Raw genomic sequence first — 14,941 nt, 5'->3', positions numbered from 1 at the left:
AACATTCACTAACTGTGAATAGATTACTCTAAGCACTGTGTATGGTTCCTTTGAGTGGATCCTCTCAACAACCCTACCATGCAGGGCCTTTTGTCTCTATTCTACACGAGAGGAAACAGAGGATAATAGGTATTCAGAAATCAGGGCCAAATCCCACTGGTAGCAAGAGGCAGAAGTTTAATCTAAAAGTCCATTAAGCTCCAGCAGCTAAATTCCCACTACTGCCACAGCAATCATGAGGGGAAAAAAATCTGCCTCAGAGACCATACTGTACTTCAATAGTCATGGAACAAACCTCATAACATAGATGATATTTATTATCTCAATTTGTTCTTGGCTAAACTGGTAGTCTTACCCACGGTACATTTAAATTACATTATAGAATCATATTCTAAATCAAAAGACTGGAACATCACAAAAACTTGTACTGTGCACACTGCTCTTACCTCCTCAACGCAACCACTCTAGTGGCATACTCTTTTTAGCCAAGGAAAAGGGGGCACTGGGTTTTCCAGAGAAGAAGCAACCTACGAGGCACGAAGTCCAAAGTCAGAGAGAGGTGTGACTCAGGCACTGGACACCTTGGGTGATCAATGTCCTCACATGCGTGGACTGGACTCGTGACTTCAAGCTTGCAGAGTAAGAGCTTTCAACCATTGAGCCATCTCACTGTCCCAAAGCCCATGGAATGTTAATCTCTTCCTACCTGATCTCTTCCTGCTGCTGGCCTGCCTCACAAGAGTCATTTTCTCTCATGTCTCACACAGGTAAGTGGGTCTCCAATTTCAATCACTGCAGAGAAAAGATAGGAAGCCCAGAGGGTCTAGATATGGTCTGGGGATGGTCCAGCTGCCTTTGTCCTGCTCTGGAGCTCAAGGAGAGAAAGCTCTCCTTCCTTCCTGGAACCTCTCCACCACTGAAGGAACAAGTGGTAAAATCATGAGGTCAAGAGGAGAGTGTGAATTTGAGGACAGTTAGGGACGCTGCTACCCAGCCTGCCTTTCACTAGGCTTTAAACGTCAGCAGCTAAGTAGGCTTAGAGCTCTGAATTCAGGCTAGCTCGCCCAAAGAGCAGGCTACCTTGTTCTTTTGCAGAATGCTCAGAGACCTGGGAAAAAGCAGATAACTCAAAGGTACAGAAAAATGGTCATCCCATCTTCACTCATTAGTGACACTGGCAGCACCCTACTGTCCACAAGGCACTGGCCACCTTCCCACTTTTCGAAACAGTGACTGTCATGAAAATGGGGATATTGTGATGAACTCCCATTCAAGGCTGTGGAAGTCTCAAAAAGAGTAGTTGCCCTTGCTAGGCCTAAAACCAGTAAGGTGCTAAGGATGAACTTTGGTTGTCTAGGATGTTTGGTCAAGGTAGGCTACATCCCCATAAAACACACACACACACACACACACACACACACACACACACACACACACACACACAAATTAATCAGTAAAATTTTAACTTATTTTTTTTAAGACTAGTAAGAACAAGAGCCAGGGCCTGCACCAAGATTTTCAAAGTCCTAGTCTGAAGTGGTCACATGACTGAGCACCCTATTCTACCTGCTGCATAAGTTGCAGTGTTTAGGCCAACCAAGCATTGTAGAAAGGGTAACCAGGGCAGGAGCACCTCAGGCAATGACTTGGAGATACCCAATCATTCCTAAACTATATATAGAAGCTAATCCCCACTACTCTTTTTATTAAAGATTAATTTCATTTTATGTGTATGAATTTTTGCCTACATGTATGTCTGTGCACTATGTGCATGTTTGCGGAACCCCTTGGAACTGGGGTTAGAGATGATTGTGGGTGCAGGGAGTTAAGGCCAGGTCCTCTGCAAGAACAACCAGGGCTCTCAACTGCTGAGCAATCTCTCCAGGCCCTAAACAAATATTCTTATTAATAGGAAAATGATTCTCAGTTTCTATTACACATGAATGGATTCACTGGGTTCAAGGAAATCAGCTCTAAAGCATTAGGACACCCTCCAAATGGCCATGTTGTCTTCCTAACCCTCTGTGGTTTTGTCATTCTTGAATATATATAAACTCTTATGGGGGCTGATTGATCATTTGTTGTCAGCTACATACTATCCCAGAAGATGCCAAATATCTTCCCTCTGTCTTTAGCACACCTTATTTCAGATCTGAGGATTGAGTCTGCTTAACTACAGACCAGGGATGTGTTCAAGAACCTTGGAAAGAGTCATTTACCTCAAGCCAATTCTCTCCAGTTTTATAGCTTTGGGTAATTTTCTAAAGCCACTGTCCTTTGTGACAAGAATCATGGTCAGTTTAATCTATTCTTCAACCTCTCAAAATCATTCTAATTCCTGGAAAGTCTCCAGCTCGGTGATGCCTCTCTCAATCTTGTTGATGATAACCACACACCATCTTTCAGATGTAGCTAAATCATAGCTTGCTCAGGTCACCGTTAAGTGCTCTGTTCAAGGATGCCAGGTGACCCTTAGGCAGCAGGTACTGAGTGGAAGGTCTTATGGGACACCCGGCAGTGAGTCTAAGCCTAGTGGATGGCCCTGTGTAGTTTATATGGAAAAAAAAGGTAGGCACCACTTGCAAATTCAGAACAATTCTTTAATTTTTAATTTTTATTTTTTAAGATTAATCGATTTGTATTTTAAGTGTATGGCTGCTTTGCCTGCATGTATGTCTGTGTACCACGTGCATGTGTGTCCTCGGACTCTAGAAGAAGGTACTAGACCCTGGAGCTGGAATTACATATGGTTGTGGGTACTGGGAACCAAATCTTAGTCCTTGGGAAGAACAGTCAGGGACTGAGCCATCCCTCCAGCCCCTCTGAACAACCTTTCTTCTGAGTGACTACAAAATGCTGAGCTATGCCAAACACTGATACAAAAATGTCACTTATCAACCCATCTATCCCCCCAAAAATGTTCCCACATTTGTCCTCTAGAGAAAAACTCAGTGTGACCACTTTCTAATGCCAGATCACAGGCCAGAGGAAGCACACAAAAGTGTATACTTCTAGAGGATTTTTTTTTTTTTTTTTTTTTAGAAAATCATGTTAATATAACACAGGACATTCAAAATAAAAACTAAACTTACATATAATGGCAAAGCGTATTAATACCACTAAAACTTCAAACAAAACAACAGTCTCTATAACTACTACTCACTTATGTGACAATATTTACCAAATGCTATTACATTTCAGGTATGAGTTCCACAGGTAGGTGACAGGAGGCTAGTAAATACCTACTCGCAGCCACAGACTTCATATTCTTCCAGATAACACTAGAAAATTAGAGTCAAAATTAGAAAGAGGTAAAATGAATGCTGGCGGTTGACTCTGTCATTCCTTATTAAGAAGAAGAATTTAGGGCCTGGAGAGATGGCTGAGCAGCTAAGAGCACATTCTGCTCTTCAGAGGACCAAGCTTGCTTCTCAGTACCTGTGTCCAACAGCCTAAACACATCTTTAACTCTAATTCTATGGGACTGAAAACCAGCTTCTGGACACCAAGGTGCACTCACATGTGCACACACACACACACACACACACACACACACACACAGTCCACTCCAAGAATAATTTTTAAATGACTGAACAATTGATAGTTAAGTAATATGGGCTGGAGAGATGGCTCAGTGGTAAAGAGCACTGGCTGCTCTTCCTGGAGACTTGAGTTCAATTCCCAGCACACACATGTCAGCTTAAAACTGTTAACTCCAATACTAGGGTATCTGGCACCTTCTCCCAGTCTCTGCAAGCCAAGCACACATGTGGTGAGTAGACATATGTGCAGGCAAAACACCTTTGCACTCAAAATAATAAAATAATAATTTAAGTTCAATAATATGACCATAAAACACAAAATTTATAGTTCTTAAATATTACAAAAATCAGTAAAAATATAGTGGATCAAAATATTCCATTAAGAATAGCAGCCAGAAATAATAAAATATCTAAGACTAATCTTTTAAAATAAATTTACCAAATGGCCCTATGCAGCACCAAAGGGTTCTGGGATCAACAATGTTCAGGAAAAAACAGGACAAGCTCTTAGAAATTAGAAATCGTGTGAGGAAGAACCTTGAGTGCATGGCAGCTGACTACATTAGGAAGCTTTTCCAGACAGAATAGTGAAAAGACAAAAGTACGAAAAAGAAGCAGCCAGAAACCCAGAGAGCGAACTTCAGGAGGAGAAACCACACATTAAAAAGACGTAAGCTCATTTCCCAGGATGCTGATCTCCAGGACGTGAAGGTCACCGAGTATTGCATGAGGACACGAGGCTGACACACCCTGGGCATGCAACTGTAAACTTTCCGAACACTAAGAATAACAACTTCCATAGTGACAGATTAGATTTTCAGATAAAGCACCAGGAATTACTCTTAACAGACATGCTGAAAACTACTATAAAACAGATGGAAGGCTTCCATGGTTTGCGGGAAATGGCCCTGTGGCGGGGACACAAGCTGCTCAGGGCACTGTGTGCTTGACTTCCCAGCCCCCTCAGAGAGTGGCACTCGATCCTTTATCTAGTCTGGACAATGGACTGCTCAGAGATGTGACTATGACACATTTGGAACGATGGAATGAAAGTCCCCACAGTGACCTTCTGTTAGATGATGTCACAAGATGGAAACAGCCCAGGCCCCTGAGCTAGCTCCTGAAGAGACCGTCCCCATGAGCCAGTAGACTCACAGGGGGACTTCCAAGAGAAAGAAAGCTTTTGAGACACTGGACTCTATGACCATTTCATTACAGTGCCCTGTTCTGATTAATGAAGATTTCCAAAGAAGAATTCTGTATCCTGCAAATGACCAATTGAAGGTTAGATGAAGATATTTTCAAGAAATTCAGCCTTTCAGTAAACGTTGTCACGTGAACCTTTTCACTGAAGGCTGAGAAAAAAGAAATACATATAGAGGGCAGAATAATGGCCCCCAAGAGATATGGTTCTATAAATTTCCAGAATCTGTGAATATTTTAAATAATCCTACTGACAAAAAAGGTGGGGGGCTTTGCAGCTTGGATGACTTGAGGGATTGATGGGCAGGGAGAGTCTCCAGGTGGGACTGTTCCAGTCACAGTGGTTCTAGGAAAGGCAAGAGCGGAAAAGGTGGAGGCCTGAATACACTACACTCCTGGCTTGAGGTCAGAGAAAGAGGCCATGACCTCAGGAATGCTGATGGCTTCTTGAAGCTAACAGAGTCAAACAAATGGATTTCCCTTCTAAAGCTTCTAGAAGAAGTGTAGTTACCGACCTCTAGAGCTATATAACAATAGATTGTGTTAAGTCATTGAAATTGTGCCAGCCAATAGAAAGAAACTAACACGTGCTCTAGAATTCCTTTCCTGTACACAATACCTACCCCTTCCTTACAAGGCCCCAGTGGCAAATCAAAGTATTGATATGATTCCATGGAAGGGTCCCCTAAGAATACCGAGGAGTTTACTGGGCTTCTTTACAAGGCATGGGGGAGGGGTTACAGGCAGGTGTGCAGGTCCTCCTCAGGTAGCTGCACTGGAAAGCCCCTATCCAGCAGGGGTGATGGGTTTCCCACAGAGCACAGTTGTCATTTCTACCACTTAACCTTCCCAGCTTACATCCCCTAGGGCATCCTAAGACCTTGAAGCTATGTACAACCAGAAAACATATAAGAAAAGAGTGGCAGGAGAAGCCGGAATCTCAGGGGAGGATCCAATGACCATTTCCACCTTCCCCTTCTATGAGGGAATGTCAACAATCCACACAGCCAATCATGACGGACCCCTGCAAGGCAGTACAGCCAGTGTGAAGAAGACAGTGGCTGTTTTGCCCAGAAGTCCTCATTCTGCAACACATGCTTTTCAGGAAATGGGAGAGAGCCCAGAAGAGAGTGAAGGGTGACCTCCGATACACCTGAGAAGTTGCCTAAGGACGGAACGTGAGCAGGTGAGAGGTCCCACGAGAGACATCATCAAGTGGACACCGGTATATCACCGAGTAGATGCAAAGTTCCCCAGAAGAAATTCCACAACTGGGGAGCTGGGAAACTTGGGAATTGTAGATGAATAAATAAGCCAAAAAAGCAAATGGATCGATCATGAGGGCGAGGAAGAAATAAAGCTGACGAAAAGGGGACTGGGTGGCTGCAGCTGGAGCCACCAAGATGATGAAATTGTTGCTGCTTGGGAAGCCCCGAGGCGGCTGTCATGTTGCCCAAGATTGGTGGCATGAGTTTGTCTCAACTGACTGAAGCAATTTCTTGAAAAAAAAGCTTCCCAACAACTGAGTGCATTTTTCACACGTCTATCCTCCACTCTTCAAGACACCCCAACCCCACTACCAGTTAGAGCCACAGCTGTGAGTGGCGCTGCTGGTTTTGTTCAGGTTTGAAGAACACTGGGCCGGTGAGAAGGCACTAAAGATAGAGACGTTGCAATCCCAAGTTGTATTCCAGGGTCCCACATGGCGGGGACAGAGAATGGATTCCCACAGCTGTCTTTTGATCTCCACATATGCACCACCGTGGCATGTGAGGGCGCATCCATATACAACACTTATGATTTGGAAGACATGGAACATCTTCCCAGTGGTAACTGGTCCTTTGGGAATGAGGTGGAGGAGATGTTAAAACAACAGTGACATAAAACAAATATTTTTAAGCCTGTGGCTGGCCCAGACTTTTTTTTAGAAATGATGAAGATCCGTTTAGTTTAGCAATCAAGTACTTACTAAGGGAGAAATGGGTCCCTGATGTTCTTCTCGGGAACACATTACATGCTCATAAAATGGACAAATTTAGAAAAAGTTTTCCATCTGAACTTGAACACATACTTGCACTGAAAGATGGGGAGGCATTTCAGCTGGGCCCAACACTTCCGCATTAATGGCTTAAGAGCTGGGATGAGTGTGAAGCATGCGTGTGTAGGGGTGGGGGGGATATTGGTGACTTTGGAGAGAAACAGTCACTCTGTTACATAAGGTTGACCTGTTTCCCTTGTGAAGACTATTTTGCCTTCTGAGCTGCTAGTGACCCATCTCACAGAAAACACCACACTAGGGGTTCATTACAGCACACAACAGCCTTGGAGGCTTTTGGAATTATTTAAAAACCCAAAGTTCAAGTCATGACTTTTCTTATCATTTGCAATGATCAAAACAAGAAAGAAAGGAATGAAGGCCGAATAGGGACCCCTTCAAGGTCACGCTCATTAGAGTGAGGCAGATTCCAACGCTTAGCCTCATTCTGCCTTGTTAAGTTCTTTCTCTGTACCTAATATGTTTATCACGAATCATTAAGCACAAACCTATTATTCTGTGCAATTGATTCTCCCATAAAACAAAGAGCAGCTTCACTTATGTGTTTTGGGTTTGGGTTTTTTTTTGTACTCCAGGTAAAGTCAAGTTTGAAAACAGATTAGGAGACCACTGTCTTATGTGCCCATTGCTTTTAAAAATCCAAAGAAAAATGTGGAAAGTGCATGAAAAGTAGGAGCAAACTGAATTATCAGGGTCTGTAAGGACTTTTGAAATGGAAAGACACACAGTACTAAAGACTCATTGCTGGGGTTGGTGATTTAGCTCAGTGGTAGAGTGCTTGCCTAGCAAGCGCAAGGCCCTGGGTTCGGTCCTCAGCTCTGGGGGAGAAAAAGACTCCTTGCTGAGTGCTTACTATGTACTGGGTGCATTCCAGCTGTTTTACGTAAGCTCACAATCTTGAAGCAGTCACTTCCACCTTGTGGAAACAGGAAATGGAGACTCAAAAAACAAAAAAAAACTATCCAGTCTAGCTAGGGTAGCCAGGAGAGCAGCCACATCACTAGGCTTTGAAGTGAGGTGTGAACCCACCCCATGTTCCTCGGCCGCCTTTCCACCAATGACAAATGAACAGGTAGGTTGGAATGTAGACTCTGACAAGTTGGCCTGGTACTGTGGCAAACACCATTGTTCGCACCTTGCGCATATTTATTAGTCTTGCTGATATTTTATATTTAGAATGCTTTGCAAATTTTAAAATACCCTAAGGAGAATTGCGAAGATACATAAACTGGAGAATTCCAGTTGTGAAGGACAGCCGGATGCTGTTAGAGGAAGGAAGGCAGGGGCCCGCCACTTATTGAGGAGCCACAAGAGAATCACACAGGGTCGGCCCCACACAACCCAACTTCACTGGGGCTTAATTTACCTCTTGCAGGACCTCACAGACAAGAAGAAAAATGAGGCTGATGTAGGCTGCGTCTACAGGTTTGAAGGCTTGGGGGATAGAAATAAGAAACACATCATTTTCTCAGCCCCCACCTTCAAAGTAAAGGTGACTCTGACCAAAGGAGGGAGACAGTGTCTGTGTATGAGTTCCCGTGATCCAGACATGGCACTTGTTAGATTCAGAAACTTGACTGCGCCTTGGCCCAACAGTATGAAAGTAATTGTGCTCTCAAACGCATCAAGTGACCTACCTGTTGCAATTATAAAATGTTTTGGGTTTCCTTTATGGACTCTAAGAGAAAAACAGAACTCTGCTTTCTCTATTCCAGAACTATCTTTTTTAAAGTTTCATTTACTGAATTAGAATTAAGGGGGGGTTGTTGGAAGGGGGAAACAAGGATGAAATCCGTCTTACGGTTTTGGGAGCTTTGTTGTTAGATGTTAGGCTGAGAAGTGTGTAGAAATAAGGCCTTGTTCTATAAAAGGTCAAGAGATGTTTCTGTTTTTCTTGTCACCTTCCTAGCCTCACCCCCTGCAGCAGTCAGACATCTGGCTTCAGTGACCTTCTCTTAAATGAACTGTCACCCAAGGCTCTTTTGCAAGAAAAATATGATGCTGTATGTTTTTATATATAAAATGGCAATTTACACAGTAGAAATTAATTTCAAAGGAAAGAAACTGGAGTGAATGTTGCGGATAATAAAGTAGCAGGCAGCTGCAGAGATGGCTCTGCAATTCAGAGCCCTGGCTGCTCTTGCAGAGGACCCGGGTGGGGTTCCCAGCACCCACATGGCAGCTCACAACTATCCATCTAAGTCCAATTTTAGAAAGACCTGACACCCTCTTCTGACCTCTGTGGGTACAGGATGCGTGTGGTGCACATCCATGCAGGCAAAACACCCATAGACACACAATAAAATAAATAAATCTTTACAATAATTTATAAGGAACAGTGAAGAAGGAAGGTTGGGGCAATCTGAGGTCTGAGGAAGAGTAAATGTTGTTTGGAAAAGTTACATGCTATGGTAAGCTTCTAACGGTGGTCTCACCATTTATTAACTCAAGTCAAGTAACGCATGATGTCACTCAACAACAAGTGCTATCCCAGTCACTAGAGATATTAAATGCAGCCCGTTTATATTTCTGTCTAATGCTGCCTGACCAAAGTACCGAACTCTGGGTGGTGTAAGCTAATCTGATGTGATCTCCCCTTAGAGAGTCAAGGTCTGAAGTGAGGTGAATGCAGTTTCCTGTGCTTGGGGATCTCAGAGGAGCAGTTTGCTCCAAGCCCTTCTCTAGCTGCAGGGGTCCCCCATAAGCCTGAGGAAAACAAGTCATTCTCTAGCATGTCTCTGAGCCTCAGCCCAAGTCTCCCTTCTTCTGAAGCCCTCAGTCATAATGTACTTAGGGCCTGCCACGTTCTCATTCCGTTACATCTGGGTAGATCTTCTTTCTAAATGAGGTCACATTTGCTGGCCTCAGATTCACAATGAAACCAAGGAAGACCTTGAACTTCTGATCTTCCTGCTTCTGTGATGCATGCCTGCAATCTCAAGTCTCAGGAACTGTGATCTTATTTAGAAAGATCTTTACAAATAAAATGAGAACAAGCAGGCCCTATCACATACTAATATATATATTACAGTATTTTATATAAAATAATAGTATATATTTCATATATAGTGTTACTACATGTGAAAATGCTTTGGGATGCAAAAGCAGACATCAGTTACATAGCTTAATCTTCAACATAAACCCACCAAAGCCAATTTTAGTGGGTTTTTTGAGCAATTCTAATTTTAAAGAGAAGAAAACATCTACTTTCTAATTACCATGTGGATCCACTGAGCCCTGAGAAAGAAAGAAAAAGAACGAAAGAAAGAAAGAAAGAAGTGGAGAGCGAGAGAAAGAAAGGAGAGAGAGAGAAAAGAAAGAACGAAGGGGGAGGGGGAGAAACCCTAAGACCCATCCTGAGATCCTAGTGAAGTTACTTTGCCTAGTTAAACCATACAGTACTGTTTTGTCCTAGGAGTAATATAGCCCTTCCATCAAGCATCAATTATTCTGAGGCATTTTCAAAAGATGGACTCTGAAAGAATGATAAAACGTTATTCTGTGGTGCCCAACACAGCAGACACAATAGAACATGGTCACATATAACCACGGAGAATTTGGAATGTGGCCAGTGCAATTAGAGTGCGGATGTTTACTTCTTGAATTTCAATTTAAACATTCACAGATAGTGTACTGAACAGTGTAGGCCTGTGGGAATGGTTCGTTAGTAAAATAAACACCCATTGTTATATCATTCTTCACATTGCTTATTGTGTTAACCAAAGTATTACATCATTCATAGTTCCAGAAGATAGAAAGAATGAGTGGAGAGACGGACTATAATCTGTTCTCTCTCTCTCTCTCTCTCTCTCTCTCTCTCTCTCTCTCTCTCTCTCTCTCTCTCTTCTCTATCCCTGCCTATCTTCCCCCTCACTTGCCCCTTCCTTCAACGGTGCTAAGGATTGAACCTAACACCTTATGCATGGTGGGCAAGCACACTCTACCTCATCCTCAACATGCTGTGCACTTTGCTTTTGGTGTACATGGAAGAATATTTAGTAATGTTCATGCCTGATCCTAACAACAAAGAGAAGTGGCAGAGGGAGGGGGTCCCCAAGCACTAGAAATGATTCTCAACCTGTAGGCTGCGACCCCTTTGGGGTCCAATGGCCCTTTCACAGGGGTTGCATATCAGATATCCTGCCTATCAGATGTTTACATTACATAAAGCGTATTTACATTCCGATTCATAACAGTAGCAAAGTTACAGCTATGAAGTAGACACAAAAAATAATTGTATGGTTGGGGTCAGCACAACATGAGGGACTGCATTAAAGGGGCACAGTGTCAGGAAGGTTGAGAACCACCACACTAGTGGAAACAGAGATAGATGCAGAGTCAGACGACACGGGAGACTTCAGAGATGATGACAATGAGCACATGGGGGAAACTTCAACTCTGCGTCTTCATACAATGGCAGCCCAGATTAATTCTCTCAGATCAAGACTCAGTGCTCAGACCATATATTTACCAGCACAAGAAGGACATATGGTATTTTCACACAGTCATTTAAGAGGAAGGACCTCATCAAAAGATGTTCTTTGAAAAGAACAAGGCATGGCCTGTTTGGCTACCTGAACGTGGAATGGTGTTACCATGTTTATGCTTTAGAAATATACAAAGCTCAGAAATGAACATACAAACAAAATAAATGGGGGAAATAGATAAAGTAGATATAGAAAGATTGACTTTAAAAATGATGCAAGTGTCCCTGGAAATCAAATGGTAAGTGGGGATGAATATTTTTTTCCGGAAACTGAAGGCTAAATCTTTATACCCTAATCAAAATACCAGGTTATTATTGAAACATGCAACATCCCATAAACTCAGAAAAAAAAAAACATGTTTGTATTTCACCTTTCATTTTGAAATTATTAAAAGTTTGGGCCCTGGAACTGCACACCACTGGGATAGAATCTGAATTCTAACACTTAGTATCTGACCCTTGGAAAATTAGCCTTCCTGGGCTCCAGATCTCTTATCTGTACCATAAAGATTTTAAAAATTACAACCTCTTTTATACAGCTTGATAGAGAGTAAGTTTTGCATATGAAGTGGCTGGCAGTTTTTTGGGCACACAGAAAGAGCTACAGATCAACTAAAGGTAGTGATTTCATTATCCTGGCTTTGCTTCAGATATAAGGTCTCTTGCTCCGTCATATAAGGGAAGCCCAGACATGTGATATGATAAGCTGTAGTCACTTACTACCAACAGAACTCACCGGTGCTAACAGCTACTGCTCCTACCAGTGACAGACATCCCAGATGAAGAGAGGATCAGGCAGCATCCTGTGGGACAAGCCGCTCAGTGTGCTCAACTTCAGTCCTTCCCTACCCATGAAATTGTTTTCCCTGACTTTTCAAATGACCAGGCATTACTTTAATGAACTCCAATTATACATGCAAGTATAAGAAAAAGGAAAAAAAAATGTAGCTCCTGAAACTCTACCACCTGAAAAGAAAAACAAACAAACAAACAAACACTGGAAACCTTTCCTGCTTCTCACCATAGACCTAGCTATCATACCATACATGCTGTTTTGTGCCTGGTTTTTGTATTCGAGAATATCCTTCCATTTCAATTGCTAGAGAGGCATTCTCAGTGGGGCTCCATTCTTACACAACACAGTGGTAATAAAAAGTGATGGTCGAAAACAAAACAAAATACTAGCCTTTTGATAATGGCTTCACTCAAAGACTGAGGTAAGCTGTGAGGACAGGGAGATCTCAAAACCAAGTGAGAAATGAGAGGCATTCATTTTTCTCTTATGAAAATCCTGGAGAAAAAGAGGAGTGGGCCCCGTGTGCTCTGGATGGCACGCCCCATTCCCCACATGGCTAGTACTTGTGGAATGTGAAACTTGTTGGCTTGAACTTTTAATAAAAGAGAACTTGTGGTAACTCAGTATTTTCAGCGCTTAAAACTCTTATTTTATCAAGATCACAACCCTTGGTCTTGGCATCAAGAAGCTATTTCTGAGTGCTAAGCAAATATGAAAACTATGGGTCTGGCCTCCGTTTGGCTTTCTTCGGCCAGGTGGGTTCATTGCAGAGGCCAGACATGTGTGGGTCCTTATCCTCTGGGTGGATGCCACCATGTCTCTACGTAAGCCAGGGGTCTGCAGACCTAAACGATTAGCCTTCTGCCTCAGGGGACACTCCAGGGACATGTATCTGGAAGGCTGCGTTCATTACTTATAGGGTTCAGTTTCACTCCAGCAGAAGTCAGAAGCGTGAACAAAAATATGTTCACATAGAAGAGTGCTTTGACCCATCATTATGTTCTTGTTACTAAGGTTTCTGCCTTACAAGGTCAAGTGGGCCTGAATCTTCAGTCCAGGGGGGGAAAAACTGGTTTATCAGACTGTACTTAAAGTGAAAACCCTACCAGAATCTCCTTATCCCTTTTGCCTGCCATCAAGCCAAGGCATAAGCACAAAAGTACCACCTATCCTGACCAGAATTAAAAAAAAAGGTTAAGAATCCTTATATGCCATCTGTGCTGTTCTTTTTCCTCTCTTCTATTCTCCCTCCTGAGCAGGTTGTTGACTAAATGAAAAATGTTTCACTTAAAACGTAAACCAAACAAAAAAACCTCTTAATGATGGTGAATCATCATTTTATTAATAAGTAACCTTTACATAATAAGTCATGCAGTGAAAACAGCAACAGCAAAGGTCTGAAGTAGAAGGAAATAGTTTCCTTCACTCCTGGACTTTACAGAAACTGCTCTCAAATGTGGATTCCAGACCCATGATATGAGCATCCCAAGAGCCTGTGAGAAATACAGTCTCTAGGGTCCTACCCCAGATCATGGAATCGGACACTGTGGGGTTAGGTGGGGCAATGTGTGTTTGAAGAAGGCTCCAGTTAACTGATGCTAACACACCTTTCTGACTTCAAGGGAAGAACCTGGAGTGAGAGCCAAGAGTTCAAATTCAGATCCCAGCTCTGGGTTGCATGGTCCAGCCCAATGGACTCAATGAGGGGCCATTACTTGCCTCCCTGAATCAAGGGATATACAACGACATGAAGTACATGTGTTAGATGAAGTCTTGACCTTTGGCTCAGCCTCCTCTGCATCCTTTTGCTCCTCTAGGAGACTAGTTTTCTTGTTGTTGCTTGCCATTTGTGTTTCTGGGGTCTGTAACATCCCAAACAACTCTCCCCTCACTGCACCCCCCCAAAAAAAACCCTGCACAATGGATCAAACAGTAGGATACCTTTCAATTTTGATGAATCATACTCTACAATTCATCAATAATCTTAATGCTAGCCCAGTAAGCACAGGCCACTGCTGATTTACTGACTCTCACTTTTCAGTGTTCAGTGCTGTTCAGACATCCTATGTTCTAGGCAGTGATTTTAGTCAAACTTTGCCCAGGAAAAGCTAAGGTTCAGAATATTAAGTAATTTACACAGTGACATACAAAGTACATCTTCAGACAGTTTTTCAAGGGGCTGGAGATGCAGCTCAGTTGCTAGAGTACTCACATAGCATGCATAAGGACCTGGGGTTGGATCCCAAGCATCACATAGGACCAAGTGAAGCTGTGGATGACTGCCATCTAAGCATTCAAGGGGTAAGATGGGAAATTCAAGGTCATCCTCAGCTCCATAGTGAGTTCAAGGCGAGCTTGGACTGATATGAAACTCTGTCTCTCAAAACAGTAACAACCAAAAAGAACACAAGGAATACCTATTTCTAAAGCTCATACTTGAAGGTGTGGTGGAAGTTTAAACACCATATCTTCTCAACACTGTTACAACTTTACTTGGCAAGTATTGCCTCCAGTGGCCACATATTAAGAAACCAAGTATAGGAATGGAGAGATGGCTTAGCAGTTAAGAGCACTGGCTGCTCTTCCAGAGGTCCTGAGTTCAATTCCCAGCAACCACATGGAGGCTCACAACCATCTGTAATGAGATCTGGTGCTCTCTTCTGGCCTGCAGTCACACAAGCAGGTAGAACACTGTATACATAACAAATAAATAAATCTTTAAAAGAAAGAAAGGAAGGAAGGGAAGGAAGGGAGGGAGGGAGGGAGGGAGGGAGGGAGGAAGGAAGGAAGGAAGGGAAACCAAGTATAAGATATCTGGGCTTTCACAGTCTAGCTATAAAAATCACACCAGCAGGCAT

General features: G+C 42.8%; 1 protein-coding gene across 1 annotated transcript in view; it reads right to left on the bottom strand.

The window, feature by feature from the left end:
* Window positions 1–14,941, bottom strand: part of Ust (uronyl 2-sulfotransferase) — a 280,743-nt gene that overhangs the window by 147,961 nt on the left and 117,841 nt on the right. The gene's annotated exons all lie outside the window — the stretch shown is intronic.

The sequence above is a fragment of the Onychomys torridus genome, chromosome 19 (assembly GCF_903995425.1).
Source record: "Onychomys torridus chromosome 19, mOncTor1.1, whole genome shotgun sequence".
In the NCBI taxonomy this organism is placed as follows: domain Eukaryota; kingdom Metazoa; phylum Chordata; class Mammalia; order Rodentia; family Cricetidae; genus Onychomys; species Onychomys torridus.
This window is presented reverse-complemented; position numbering and strand designations above follow the sequence as displayed.